The 14,802-nt window shown below is 42.5% G+C and overlaps 1 protein-coding gene across 2 annotated transcripts in view; it reads right to left on the minus strand.

Annotated features, from left to right (window-relative positions):
• ACVR1 (activin A receptor type 1) overlaps positions 1-14,167 on the minus strand; it is a 140,373-nt gene extending 126,206 nt beyond the window's left edge. The window contains exon 1 of one of the 2 annotated variants that reach the window (XM_037849957.1): positions 13,749-14,167. The gene's annotated coding sequence lies outside the window, so the exon portion shown is untranslated. Of the gene's footprint in view, positions 1-13,536; positions 13,558-13,748 lie in introns of those variants that run through there. The other variant, XM_037849960.1, reaches the window with a different exon arrangement.
• Between the last annotated feature and the right edge of the window lie 635 nt (positions 14,168-14,802).

A 14,802-nucleotide genomic window follows, 5' to 3' on the forward strand; every position in this document is an offset into this window, starting at 1 on the left:
GACTTTTCCCCTCAACCCCCCACCCCATAGATCAGATCAGTCACCAAATCTCAGCAGATCAATCTCCTAAACAGCTCTGAAATCACCACCGTCCACATCTCAGGCCACTTGTCACCACACAACTCCAGACCCCAACATTTCTCCCCCAGACAGCTGCTCCCCAGCCTCCACATGAGTGTTTCTCAACGTGTGGAACATGTATTCCTAGTAGTCCCCTGAGATGATGTTAGGTGGTTCTTAAGTTTTCTGTTTTTTAATGGTTAATATTTTTTCTACTATATATTAAATTCATCCCTAAGTAACCTATCAGAACTGCATTTCCAGTGGCATTATTGCTTAGAACAAACGTAAATGCACATTAGAATCATCTGGGAATCTTTTAAAAATTCCAATGCCCAGGCCACACCCCAAACCAATAAAATCACAATCTCATGGGACAGGAGCAGACATCTGTTTCTAAAGCCTCCAAGTTTGGGAGCCACTAGATTAGAATGAGCTGAACACAGGCATTTACATGAAAAACCGAGCCAACCCGAATAAAATTAAGTAAATAGTCATATGTATGGTAAACAGACAGGAAGCCCGTCCAATTTACCCCAGTTGCCCTGAGACTTTCCTGGTTTTTGCACAGAAAGTCCCATGTCCCTGGATACCCCTCAGTACCAGGCAAACCCAGATAGTTGGTCACCACACTCTGTAAGGCAAACTGTCTGGTTTGGAAACAGTGCTAGCTAGCATCTGCTATCCACTATCACTGGGGTGTCAGTAGTTGTGAGGCCATAACAGGAGTAAATTTGGAAGATATCAGGGATATTCCAGGATAAATGATTTAAGTTAACGGGTTTCCTTAATGCCAGCTTCCCCAAACTTTGAGAAGCTACTTTTCATTGTTTGACAGAAAGCTATAATGTGCTGCATTTCTCAAAATTATTTGCAGACCCTCTTTTTATAGAGCACCTTACACCTGAGGTTCAAAAAACATTCTTGGTGAACGCTGCCACCCTATGAAGCCCTCCAAATATTTTTCGTAAAATACAAATGTGACAATGTTACTTCCCCATTTTCAACCCTGTGCTTAAAAGACAAAGTCCAAACTCCTTAGCAAGTGGTCCGTCTATGTTTCCAGCTCTCCTCACCTTTTACGCCTTCTTCCTTGTGCTGTAGTCCAATGTTTCTCAAACTTTTACAAGCTTTCATATCACCCGGGGATATTCTTGCAACGCAGCTTCTGATTCCACAGGACCGAGACTGGGATTCTGCAGGTCTAGTGATGCTTGCTCCCAAATGATGCTTAACACTGCTGGTCCAAGGACCATACTTTGAATAACAAGGCTCCAGTTACATTCAATTATTTGACGTGCCCCAAAGAAGGCTGTCTTGCCTGTAAGCCTCTGGACCAGAAAGGTCCCTTCCCCATCTGGCAACTTCCTACTCAACTTTCAAGACTCCAAAGAACATCACTGCCCTGAGGATAGCCTCTGAGGCCCGCTCAAACAGAACTTCAATTGATTCTTATATCCCAACCTTTATTTCTGCTTACAGCTCTGCTCCAGTGTTCCACTCTGTTATAGTTCAGCTATTTATTTGTCTGTCTCTACCAGGCTGAGCCCTCTGACAGCCTTGCTGTCTTTATGTCCCCAGCACCTGGCACACAGTAGCTGCTCAATAAATCTATATTGAAGGAAGAGTAGCCCCAAAAAGGAGACAAGGCAAGAACTTTGTCTGAGACTTAAAAAATGAGTCTGTCAGGCAAAATCAAGTCTGTGGTTTGGAGACCTTCAGCAGGAGAAAAGTGTAGAACTGACATTGGCATTGCAGAAAGTCAAATACAAAGCAAAGTCATCTTGTGTTTTTTTTAACTATACAAAAACTAATATTTCCAGGTTTCTTGAAGTGAAAACTAAATCCAGATAATCTTCTGATTAACATGTAACAGACTAAAATCACCAGGCGCAGTGGAAAATGAGCCACCATTTGACCTCTAAATCTGTGTTCATCTGCTTTAAGGAGAATCCTTCTGACAATTCTAAGTTTAAACAAACCTTTAAACCTCCAGCAGGTTTAATGTAGTCACAGCTGTCAAAATCATAGGCAATGAATCACACTTAAGAGAGCATTTGAAAATGTGTCAATAATTATAATTAGACACTTGTACTAGACCTAATATATTTTCACTATCCTTTAAGTTCAGCTGATGTGAAATTAAAACCAGTTTCTTAAAAGTGCAACTCTCAGATCATAAGATCATAATTCAATTCTAAAGTATATATAAAACCTGTCACACTCCGGAGATACAATACATTTTACTCAAGAGGAGAAAGGCCATGGTATTGTAATACATCATTTTAGGTAAGGTGCCCACCTTCAGTGCTGACAGGGTAAAAACACATCATCAAGGTGACACAATCTTCCAATATTTACTTCACTCCTTTGTATTTAAAGATTGTCTCTCCAAAATTATGCATGACCCACAACCCAGAATTGATATAGCTGTTAATATTTGGGTTTATTTCCTATTAGTCTACAAATCTGGACATAGTCCCTGTTCCTTCTCCTGGAGCTCAGAAGTCAATGCACAGTAGACAACATACAGGTAACCAAGAGATACAACTGCAAATTATGGTAAGTACTATGAAAGAAATGAATTCCAATCTTCGGTATTCACCCCACAGATATACCAGTAGTATATATGCTAATGTATGTAAGCTCCAGAAAAGAAAATAGGACCTAACTAGATGGGATAGTCGGGAAATGCATTTAAATTGTTTCCTCCCCCCGCCCCCCGCCTTTTCCTTTGCCACTCTGAGAGCTGGATGCATAAACTTGTACACTTTTGTAAAGAGAGGGATGAGTGGTTTTTTTTTTTTAAATGAGTAATCAAGGGCTCAAAATATTTTCCAGGAAAATCACATTTATATTAGCAGCCCAAATTTCCAAGTCTTTCAAATGAAAAATCCAAATATGTTGCTAATTTTGTGGGGAACCAATTATAAAGAAAAAATGCAGTATGAAGAATAAATATGAATTTTATATTAAATTGCATACTTGGGTTTCAGTTTTCAAATATATATAATTTGGTAACCACTAGGAAATCAACCATCTTCTTGAACTACACTGGTTAAATAGCTCAACATTTCCAGTAATCCTCCATTTTACCTCATATTACAGAATACTCTAAAAAATCAAAAGCCTTCCACTCTAGTCTGCTTCAAAGTCAAAAATAAATTTTGCTATTTCTTAACACTGTCTATCATATGCCTGTTGCTTTTTTAAAAAAAGCTAATATAAAAATAAAACTTTTCCATAAGTCTAAAAATCCATTGCCTCTATTCTTGATCAATAACAAAAAGCTGACTATATGAGTTTCTTGGTCACTAAATACCTACTTACCACTCACCGTATTAAAAAAAAAAAGATAATCAGCCACATAAGCTCTGCTTTTAAGATAAAGCACAAAACAGATATGGTGCCTTAAAACAATCAAGGTAAAAGCTGTGGTTAGCAAGATTTACAAAGCCCAAAGTCCTTCACAGACCCAAAATTACACACAGGGGGAAAAAAAGGGCCATTTACTGGAAGGACCAAAAAGAAAGAAGGAAAGAGAAAGCAAGAGACTGAGAGACTGAGAGATAATCAACAAATCATTAAACTGGGAATGACTTTAGAAATAGAGGAGTCCATGTCCTTCTTCAGATGAGCAAAGGAAAGCACCAAGAAGAAAAAGTTAAGAAAGTGGCTTTCGTGGACCACAAAGATGATATCAGATCGCAGACTAATACTTGAGCCTTATGTGTGGCTCTCTCATTTCCACCATGCTATGCCACATTGCTTCAGAAATACAAATCAACAGCACAACTGTACCCAAGTTTAAAATGCAAATACCCTTTGATTCAGCAACTCCAGTCCTTGGTAACCTTCCTAAAGACATAGATATATTTATGTGTGTGTATATATTGTATATATATATATATATGTAAAGACAGTCACTGCAACACTGTAATGTATGTCATCTAAAATAACAACTAAAAGACTGGTTAATTAATTGTGGTACAGCCACACAATTTTGAATGGAATACCATTAAAAAGAATGAGGCAACTCTGTTCATACTGATAGGAAAACATCTCTAAGATATATTAAGTGAAAAAAGCCAGGTACAGAACTGAAATGTATACAATATGGTACAATATACACACACTCATATATATGTTTATGTCTGTAAATGTGAAGACTATTACTGGAAGAATGCAGTTTTAATGATGGTTTGTCTTCAGGAATGCCAAGTAGAGGACTGATTGATAAGAGTTACTTTACATCATATACCCTTCTCATACTTCAAATTTTGTACTATGCACATGGATTCCTTTCAAAAGCATAAATGAAAATTCATAATGAAAAAAATTACTTGAATTCTAAAGAAAACTTATAGGAACACTTATTAATGTGTACATATAATAAAATAAAGCAATCAATGAATTAAAAATAAAAACCCCAATTCAATTTTTTTTTTTTTAAGTAAGAATTTTATGGCCCCAAAGAGAGACTGAAATGTCTAGGACAAAAGTCTCTAAGAGAATGAAAGAAAGCCCTCCTGGGAGACTTCCAAGCACAGCACCCATGTTTGAGAAGAATTCACCTCACTTACGCTTAGACTGTCCTAAAACAATAGGCCTCAGGGATCAAAAGGGAACCAAGTAGTGGAGGGAGAGGAGATGAGGTGGATGGACCTCCTTGATTAAGAAACAATGAGCTGGAGGGAACCCTAAACAAACTGCCAAGATAAGAAGGGGGGTAAAAACCCTCATCCTGAACTGGAAAGGGACATTCCATTCTAAACAAGCTAAAGGCAAGAATAAATCTCAAGCAGAGTTTCTCTGGCAATTTCTCCCCATCTCAGAGATATAGCGGCCTCTTTTCCTATTGTCTGTTATTCAAAGTTCATTGTTGGAATAGTTTCAGGGAAATAAGGCTCAGTGAAATTGGAGGAAACAAAAGTTACAGGTGTCACCTATCAAAGCGTATATCTGCCTTTGATTCTATAAGCAGATGTTTATCAATTCCCATGTTCAGAAGTTGAAGAACTGTTATTCTACTTCTTTATTAGTATAAACATTTGATTTATTTGCAAGATAGGGTAGTTACCCCAAGTATGTCAATAACAGACTTTGAACTGTTTGTAGCAGGTTCATTTTATCATTCTGACCTCAGCTCTCTCACTTCCCGTTTCCGAAAAGGGCCTCCCTCTCCCACAGATCCAACCACCAATACAAAGTGAAAGCCCCAAGGGTTCCAGCAACATATTCCTGACTGCACAATGGACTCTAGAAACCCGCTTCAAGTTATTCCAAATACAACCTCAACCCCAATACCCAGCCCCATCCTAGACCTGTTCCCTTGCCAACCCCAACCTTCCGTTTTCTTTTAAAATCAACACCATTCTTTCCCAGTATCCCAGGTTCCAAAAGTCACGTTTTCCCCCACCCTCACTCTCCCACCCATCAAAGCCAAAACACTAATTCCATCCACTCTCTGTTTCCTCTTAACTGTTGGTCACCCGACCCTCACCATTACACCAATCATCCTAAGATAGAGTTTTGGTCACATCTCTTCCCCTGTTGGTGCCAAAGGGAAGGCTGTATCACAGACGTTTCAAACTCACATGCCGTAGGGCAATACAGATAGCATGCAGGAGGCAGGCTGGGAGTAAAAAAAAACAAACAATAACAAAAACATCAACACAAACAAGGATAAACAAATAGCAACTGATGTTGGGCCTCAGTATCTGGGAGAAAACAGGATGAGCCAGAACAGCGGGAAACCTACCACACACGTCCCTCAGAAGGACACAACTACAAGATGCTTTGGCGAGAGGCTGCCACACAGGAATATGGGCCTGGTACTGCCAGAGCTTTCAATTTTGCAAAGCAGCTGGAAATCTCAACTTTTTGTGAGAAATCTCCCCATTTGTAAATGTTAGCAACCATTTCAAAAATATTTTAAATACAATGTCAAACAGAACACAACTCTGAGCCCAGGTGCCACCAGTTTTCAACCTCTGTTCTAGAGCATGGTGATGTGGGAATTAACAGCCTGGGTTTGTGTTCAGATGTGTGACCTTGGACATGCTCCATCTCTCTGAGTCTTAGTTTCTCCTCCTGTAATATGGGAGTAATGAGAGTAGGTACCTCATAGAGTGGGGTGGGAGGGACTGGAACAGAGCCTGGTTTCTATCTATTACTGTACTGTTGTTTTTATGGACTTCTGTCTAACACCTCTACTCTAACATTCAAAGGAAACCATAATCTGGCTCCAAATCTCAGTCAAAGCTCTCTAATGTGACACACACTTTAATGTTCTCTATACAGTCAGGTCACTCTACAAAAAGCTTTTAACTTATGAGTTACCATTTATGCTCGGGAAAAAAAGAAATTTAGATGAGGAAGAGTGCACAGTATAACCATTTAAATAGTGTTGGCCATTCAATTAAGGAACTTTGCACCTGGAAATACTGCAAAACCGAAGACCCAAATCTGTTGTTCCTTCCAGTTGTCTTGGGTGCTGCATGCTGGGAGTACAAAAAGAAACTAATACAAAAGGAAAAAGTATCCCTGAGATGCTTCATCTCTGGATACTGATTCTGATTTCAGTGATTACAAGTATATGCAATCATGTTTTGTACAACTTGGCTGCTAAACAAAAGCTGACTTCTCCATATTTACTTGCCCCTTTCTTTTTGGAATGTTGCCTTATTCCACAACCTGCACACAGAGATACCTCTCAAAATGATAACATCAAAATGGTACACCTTTCAAAGTCCAACCAAACAACCACTTCCTCAAACATGTTGGCTGACCCTTTTCCCTCTGTATCTTGTGACCAAGATACTTCAGTGCTCTGCCATTGACAGTTAGATAGATGCTTAATTCTTTACTCCCTTACTCAAGTTCACCTTAAGAACAACTCAGTTGTGCTGAGTTTTCCATACTCAGCCCCAAGGATAAGAAGCCTTGATACACGAAGGACAGAGAAGAGGGAAATAGAAAAGGAGCAGAAAGGCAGGAACCTTTTCATGAGGATAATGACAACAATGAGTGCTGCCACCTCTGATTAAGCTCTTACACCTTTAAGTGCAAAACGCTGTCACTACCCACCTCCATTCATGTTTCTAAACAATAAATATATCAGGTCATCTTCCTGGTCTCCCATTCTTCCGGTACAGGACCTCAGCAGGCACTTCCGCCTTCCCCAGATGACTGAAAGTCACCATCCCATTCAAATACAATCCAAATAAACAGGGAGCTAAGTGACTCCTACCACCAGTGTTAATTAATTAGCCCCACCTTTGATGCCGATTGGGATCAAGATGGTGGTGATGCACTCTTGGAGCTGGTCCAAAGCATACATGTGTCACTTTAATCTGATTTGGAGAAACAAGCAAAGACCCCTGTACAGAGAAAAGAACTGCGTGGGATGGGGGAGGGGTGTGTATGAACACAGAATGATTGAAACGCATACACAAAGAAAAGCAGAATTCGCATTCCAATTAGCAAATGTTCAATAAACAAATTAAGGCTAATTTCCACAAAACCTAGAATAGTTTTTTCAAGTTGCTGGTTAGGACCCATTAGCAGGTTGTGAAATCAATTTAATACAAAGAGAACAGAATTTTTTTAAAATGAAAATTGGATAGAAATTAGGGAGCACTGCAATACTGTTTTGTAAAACTTGTAATTCAGCTTTATTTTTAATATGTGTCTGTGAATGTACTGGAAGTCAAAAATGTTTTAAAAATACTGAAGTAGAACACATTTATGTTTATAGAAAGCAATCTCTAGGGACTGGGATTTTCCACTTTTTACCAGGCCATGCTCATAAGATAACATTTGCTCTCACCACCTATTATGACAACGGTTCAGGTCTTCAAGTTAAAAAAAGCATGTGAAAATACCATTTTGCAAACTTTAACATTTTCCTTATTCCCAAAAAAGTAGATAAGAGTGACTCTTGGTAACCACCTACCTTTTTCTTCCTACTGATTGCTCCTACGTCTGTATTTCTATCTTGTGTAAGGCTCTGACATCAGGGCAAGAGTTACAAGCCTAGAGCTCCAGCTTCCTTGGTGGAATTTGATTATAAGCATTAACCTACCACATAAGGAGAACAGTCAAGCACATTATCTTTTCACCCAGTGTACAGAACCACTGGTCAATAGTTACAATAGAGGAATATTCAAAATTTGGTACAAAACATTCTCCAGAAAGGACCAGATTCAATAACCCTCAAGTTTTAAGTCCTTTCACCAGGCTTTCCAAATTTTCTCATCTTATCCCCTCTACTCCAAACTGGTTTTTCTCAAGTTCTTCTTGCACATTTTTTCTCACCGAATTCAAGATTATTTTTTGCAAGTTTAAATGATAATTCTTCCACACTTGGCTAAGAAAGAAGAAACAAAAAAAACTAGAGCAATCTATTGTGGATTCCATCCTTTTTCCAAAGAGGCCATCTCTCAAATGAACACAGCCTACCACACTGTACTTTCACTGTCAACTCTTTGGAAACATTTACAACAGGAGAAAGTCAGTATAAACGACTGAATTCACCAAGTGTTTTTTTGGTTCCAGCCATGCACGGGTTAACACAGTATTCCTTGTTTGAGGGATATAAAAAACAAATTGAGATATTCCTCCCAAAAAAGAGGTAAGTCACCCATATTATAAAACAAACGCAAAATGAAACATATACCAATAAATGTTGGTGGACTTCATTAAGTTACAACATCAAGCATAAAAAGGGATATCAAAAGCAGTTCCTTCTATCTAGCATGTTTCTAGTCCCCATTTCCCAAATTTATCCTTAAGAGCCACTGTGTTGGTATCATCTCTGAAACGGGCTCCCTGAGTCCCCAGAGGCCTGGATTAGTTTGCTCCCCTAACATACAACCATCCATTCATTCTCTCAGCAATTAAAAAACGATTTATTGACTGTGTGGTCTGGGCCTGGCATTGTGTTAGATGCAAAAGATACACAAAAGATGAATAAGACACAGTCCCTGCCCTCAAGCAGCCTAGCGACCTAATTTGAAAAGGTTTAAATTGGTGAAGGAGAATGAATTGGGTGGCACAAATAAATGGAGGAATGAATAACTTGAAGTCCTTGCCCTCCGAGAGATCAATCAAGCCCCAGAATGAGTAGTGAGGATGATAAAATGCTGGGAGAATGTCAAAATGCAAAATGCAGGAAGCATCCTTGCCTGCAGTGAGATTACTTGGAGCCCAGAAGGATTTGGAGGAAGGGCAACTCAGAGGAACAGAAGAGCCAAGGCTTGGCCTTAGGATGAGCAAGAGCCTAACTCTTGAAGAGCTAGCCACCAAATACCATCAGGACCCTGTGCCAACCATGACCCGCTCACCCCACTTCAGCCATCCAAAAACAACCTTCCTTTACTGAATGAGCCCCCACAAAATTTGGAAAGACTAAAACTTAAAGTTACTTTCCCAGTCACAGAAATAAAGGCCAAATACCCAGAGTAAACAATGAAGCAACCGTAATGGGCAAAGTGGAATGTTGGTCAGACTGAAACTCAAAAATTAAACAATTGACCAGGGGAGGCTCTGGAAAACCAAGTTCTCATGGATCACATAAGAGCCTTTAGATATATAAACAAACTCAGATTTTCAGAAGTGCCTCTAAGTACAGGAATATTATTCAACAGTACAGTAGGTTTGAATGTTGGGGGCAGGGGACTGGGGGCAAAGGGGCATATTTGTTCTAACTCTGAAAAGGAAACTGCTGGGTCTCATTACTTAATTTTGAAAGAGCAATTTCAAAACTAAAGCAAGCAAAACCACCTCCCATCTGAACGAAAGGCCGTGTGATATACCAACCACACCAAAGTGATGAAGGTATTCAAAAAGAGTCTTTAATTTGAATGCCTTTTCCTACAGACAAATCTTGGTTTGAAACTTTGGGTTCTGATGCTAGAATAGTAAACCAGGGTAGACCATGGCCAACAGCTAAAAAAGAAGAGGTGACTCTTCAGTTTGCTTCTTCTGAGAGCTAGAATTAACCACAGAAAAAAAATGCAAAGTTTTCTCTCCAAGAAGATCAAAGAAGGTATTTTGGACCCAGACATCCAATTCAAAATCCTCATTTCCAGGAATAAAGCCACAGCACCCAATACTTGCTTGGGAAAATAAAACAGGAGCCTATGTGGATTCCAATTAAAATCTGATTACTTTATTTCTCAGCCTTGCCAAGTTTAGTGTTGTTGACATTTCACCCAGGCACTGCTGTACGCTAAATACTGGCTTTCCATTCTGAAAGATCACAATTTACCACCAGGTAAAAATGAAAGCATTTCAGCCTTTGCCCCATCGGCACACAAGGTTATGCCAAGTGCCAGCTTCAGCCCAGTCCCTCTATCCCCTAACTGCAGTCAGGAGAAATCAACCACAGCCCAGCTAATATTTTAGCCACAATACTGGAAATAAGGGTGGAAATAGGACAAAATAGAGGGGACATACCTCAATCTTATTCAGGTATGACAACAATCAGCTTACTTTAAGTTACCACCTGGGTCTTGTCAATCTGCCAATAATTATTGTGAGCCTACTCCATACAAGGCACCAAGCTAAGTCTAGAGTAAATGCATTACAGTGAAATATTCTCCAAATTAATGGTTATATATATATATATAATATATAATTTTCTTTACCTTTTTACACACACACACAAAATATGTATCATGTATGTGGGTTACAAAGCCTAAAAATAAACACCCAGGAATCCATCACCCTATCCCAAAACCAGAACATCAACCAATACTGTCACCTACCTACTTCCTCTATCCTTATCCCAGGTCCCTGCTCTTCCCCTTCCCCCCCACCCCCAACCTGCAACCCCACACAGGTAATCATTATCCTGAATCTGGGGTTTCAGTACAATTATGAATGCATTTTTATTATTATCTATTTCTAGCAGGTGAGTTGGCTTTCCAAATATGACAGTGATATATTGTTTCCTATTATAAAATGTATTTAAGTTAAAAAAAAAAAAAAGTAAAATGTTGCTTTAAAGAAAAAACTAAGTAATAGACTAAGAGAGACTTAGTTATGGCAAAAATCATGAAGACAGTATGAAAGTGGCTGAAAACATAGGCTCCGAGGCCCACAAGACCTTGGTTGAAATCTCTTCTACCACTAACTAGCTTTACAACCTTGGGTACCTTCTCTAATTTTGCCAAGTCTCCGGTTCTCATTGTGAAAATGGGTCAAGTGGTAATAAACATAGGGTTGTTGTGAGAATATAATGAAAAAGTGCCAGCAAAGAGCTGCACACTCTGCCTGGCATACATCCAGCTCCCCCAAATTATCCTGTCATTAAATTCACCAAAGAGTTTGCCACCAACAATAGTTTACTTCTCCAAAATTTCTAATGGCTTGCGCGTTAGATCTTTTCACATTAAAATAAATTAAAGATGCAGAGATCCAACAGTGACCAAGCCACAGGACGGTTCCCAGTCCCATTTCCAAGTACCATATGTAAGCATTGATTCCATCTTCATTTTAAGATCATTTTTCAAATCCATTTCTTCACTGCTCTCTTCGCAACCCCCCAGGGCTAAACTACTTGATCTAACCCTGAGAATTACCTAGAAGCCTATCATTATCATCCCAGAACTAATTCAGTCCAATCTAGGGTATATAGGAAGATATAGGTTCTAATTCTTGGTTTCATGATTATTAGCTATTTATCATGCATGGACAATGTTAATAAAATTTGGTAAATCACTACTTTGAACAAGAATCATCACAATGCTATTAATCGAATTAAATTTGTCATTCTGAAATTAGGTACATTCTTAAATATGGCATACATCTTCATTCTTTACTCTGCATCCTTAACCTTCTTTCAAATTACTCGAGGGTTAACAAGAAACTTATTCAAGATGCAAAAGTTGTAAAACTACTACCTAAATCAAGTTTTATTTAACACCACTCTCTCTATTTCAAGTAAAACTCGCCAATACAGCTGGAAAAGGAGAGGACAACCTAATCTATACCTGGCACAGTCCCTGATCTCTTACTTCTTTTCCAGAATTTATTTCAACATCAATTCACCTTCCTTTGAGTATTTGCACAAGGGAGAATGCTAGGTGAATGCCATTTTCCAACACTCAGTTACATCAACTTAAAACGTATACTAGCTTCAAAAGACTTTCATTTTTTGTTTTTTGTTTTTTAATTCTAGGACAGAAAACAAAAATAACCAAATCACAGGAAAGTGATTTGGTCTTAAGGTGATGGATGACCCAGGCTCTCTCCAGGCTTAAGGTAATGTCCCAACCCCTGTGTCCCCATCAATGAAACGGGCAAGGCCCAGATTTCATCTTGAAGCTGTCTGCACACTGTAAAGCTTGATGGCAAAGACAGTGTCTGAGGTCAGCACAAGTCTAGTGTCTGCTGACTACCCAAGCCCGGGCCCCCCGCCAGCAGCCCACCTTCAGAGATCAGTGCCAGAATATACTATAATGTTTCCATTTAAGGACCGCCATTTGGATCAGCCCATCTCTAAAATTTCTTACCACCACCTTTCCAGGAAGAATTTTTTTGGGGGAAAAGGGAGGTGGTGTCTATTTTTGCCACCGCCTTCCCCTACGCTGTCAGCGCAGTGGAAATCTCTGGGATGGGATTCTTTAAAGCCACTCAGTTATGTTTCAATTCAAGGGCCTCTTTTCAAAAAACTATGAAACATTTATGGGACCAGCCCTTTTTCCCATGATCTAATTCATATTACACACATCTCAAAAGAAAGAAAGCCAATAAAATTAACAAATTCATCATTTTATTACTCTATCTCGCTCCAAAAGCCAAATTAATGACAATTTTAAAACGAAGACTTTTCTCCTACTAAAGGTAGCATTTTCTTCTCTAACGTAGCTTTCTCCAAAGCTTCTCTCCCATGCAAGAGTAAAAGAAAACTCCAGGTGAAAGAAGAGGACGGGGGACATATCTGGCAGAGTGGACAGAGCTGAACCAAAGCCGGGCAGAAGTTATTGAATCCAGGGACCCCAGACATATCCACCTCTTCCCAGTGCGCCCGAGGTTCTAGCCTCACTGTTTTGGTTACAGTGTTGAAGGAAGGGTTTTAAACTTGGCAAAGTAACGTGCAACATCTGTAACCACATTTGCCTTCTGGGGATCAGAAGATGAATCCCACATTCCTGGCTTTGAAGCTTTTTGAAACTGCATCTAGGAAGGACGGAGGGAGGGAGTTGAGCCGAGTTTATTGGCTGTCTCTCCAGCAGAAAATTCCTTTTGGAAGAGATGGGTATATTGAGGGTGGGGGGTGATTCACTCATCTCTTGACTCCCCACCAAGCTCAGCTAGGAAGGTGAGCATCGTGGCCAGACAGCCGAGATCGATTTACAAGTCGGAGGCGCATACCCTGAAGGAGTTCAGCACACACACACACACATGCACACCCCAATGCAAACCAGAGACCCCCATTCCATGCCTCTGCCTTCCCCTATATCTCACCAGCAGTTCAGGCCCAAAGCAAGGCAGTTTTGTGCAGCCTTGGCTTCCCGCACCGAGCGTAGATCAAGCTCGGGGGAGAAAGGAATGAAAGCAAGGGGGAGGCACCGCAGACACCCACCCGCCCACCCCCGAACCCGGCCCCTTCTCCCACTCAGCTCCCTCCTCCCTCGGTTCTCCGGCTCCAGCAGGCGCGACCGGCGACCTCCCCTCACCTCTGGTCCCGCCGCGGCCGGGAGCTGAGCTGGGGGAGGCGGAGTGCGAGCCAGCCGGGCGCTGCAGGTCGGCGCGGAGCGGGGCGGGGCGGGGCGGTGCAGCCGGCGAGGGAGCCCGGAACTCTGCGGGGCCAAGGACGGGCGGCCGGACCCCGAGCGGCGGCGGGGGCTGCAGCTCAGTGGTGCGTGGGGCTGGGGGCTTCGCAGCTCTCGGCCCGGCGCGGCCAGCCAAGGAACAGGCTTGCAGCTGCAGCGGCAGCAGCGGCAGCCACCCCGGGGAAAGAGACGGGGGAGGGAGGGGAGGCGGGGTGAAAAGGAGGAGGAGGAGGAGGAGGCAGGGGAGGAGGACGGGCGGAATAAACTTCCCGAGGCGCTGAGACCCGGGCTGGGAGGACAGCCGAGGGAGGGGCGGGCGAGTGGGGCAGAGGCTTGCCCTGGGGGGAGGGGTGGTGGTGGGGGAGACGGTCACTGAGAGTAGAAAAGTTCCCCCAGTGCGGAGGGGGAGGCTGCGGCGGCGGCGGCGGCTGCAAAGAGCAGGAGCTGGAGCGGGAGGAGGAGGAGGAGGAAGTGGCTGCGGAGCGCTTGGCCAATGAGTGTCTGGAGCTGTGATTAACCAGGCAGCAACACATCATTTCCTCCCGGCGCGGATCCAGGGAGCCGGGAGGGAGAGCGAAGGCGGCGGGGCGGGGCCCTCCCCGCGCCCCCTGCAGGCGCCCGACCGGGGGCGAGCCCGGCGAGCCCCAGCCGAGCCCCGACGAGCCCCGCCGAGTCTGGCCGCGCCAACCCCGGCGCGCCCGCGCTGTCTGGCCAGCTGGCCCGGAGGAGGCTGCGAACGCGCCGCCTGCGGGGCTTCTCGGAGGCGGGGCGGCGGCGGGGCAGGCCCGATCCGGGCCCCCGCGGCCGGGGTGGGAGGAGGAGAGGCCGCGGCGCGGGTCAGTGCCCAGGTAGGAGCGGGCGGAGCCGTCTGGACAGCTCCCGGGGGCGGACGGGCTGGCGGGCTGCCTCCCAGACCCCAAGACTGCGGGCGGCTCGCAGCTGAGGTCCTGATTGTCGA

This window comes from Choloepus didactylus, chromosome 9 (assembly GCF_015220235.1).
Source record: "Choloepus didactylus isolate mChoDid1 chromosome 9, mChoDid1.pri, whole genome shotgun sequence".
Classification (NCBI taxonomy): domain Eukaryota; kingdom Metazoa; phylum Chordata; class Mammalia; order Pilosa; family Megalonychidae; genus Choloepus; species Choloepus didactylus.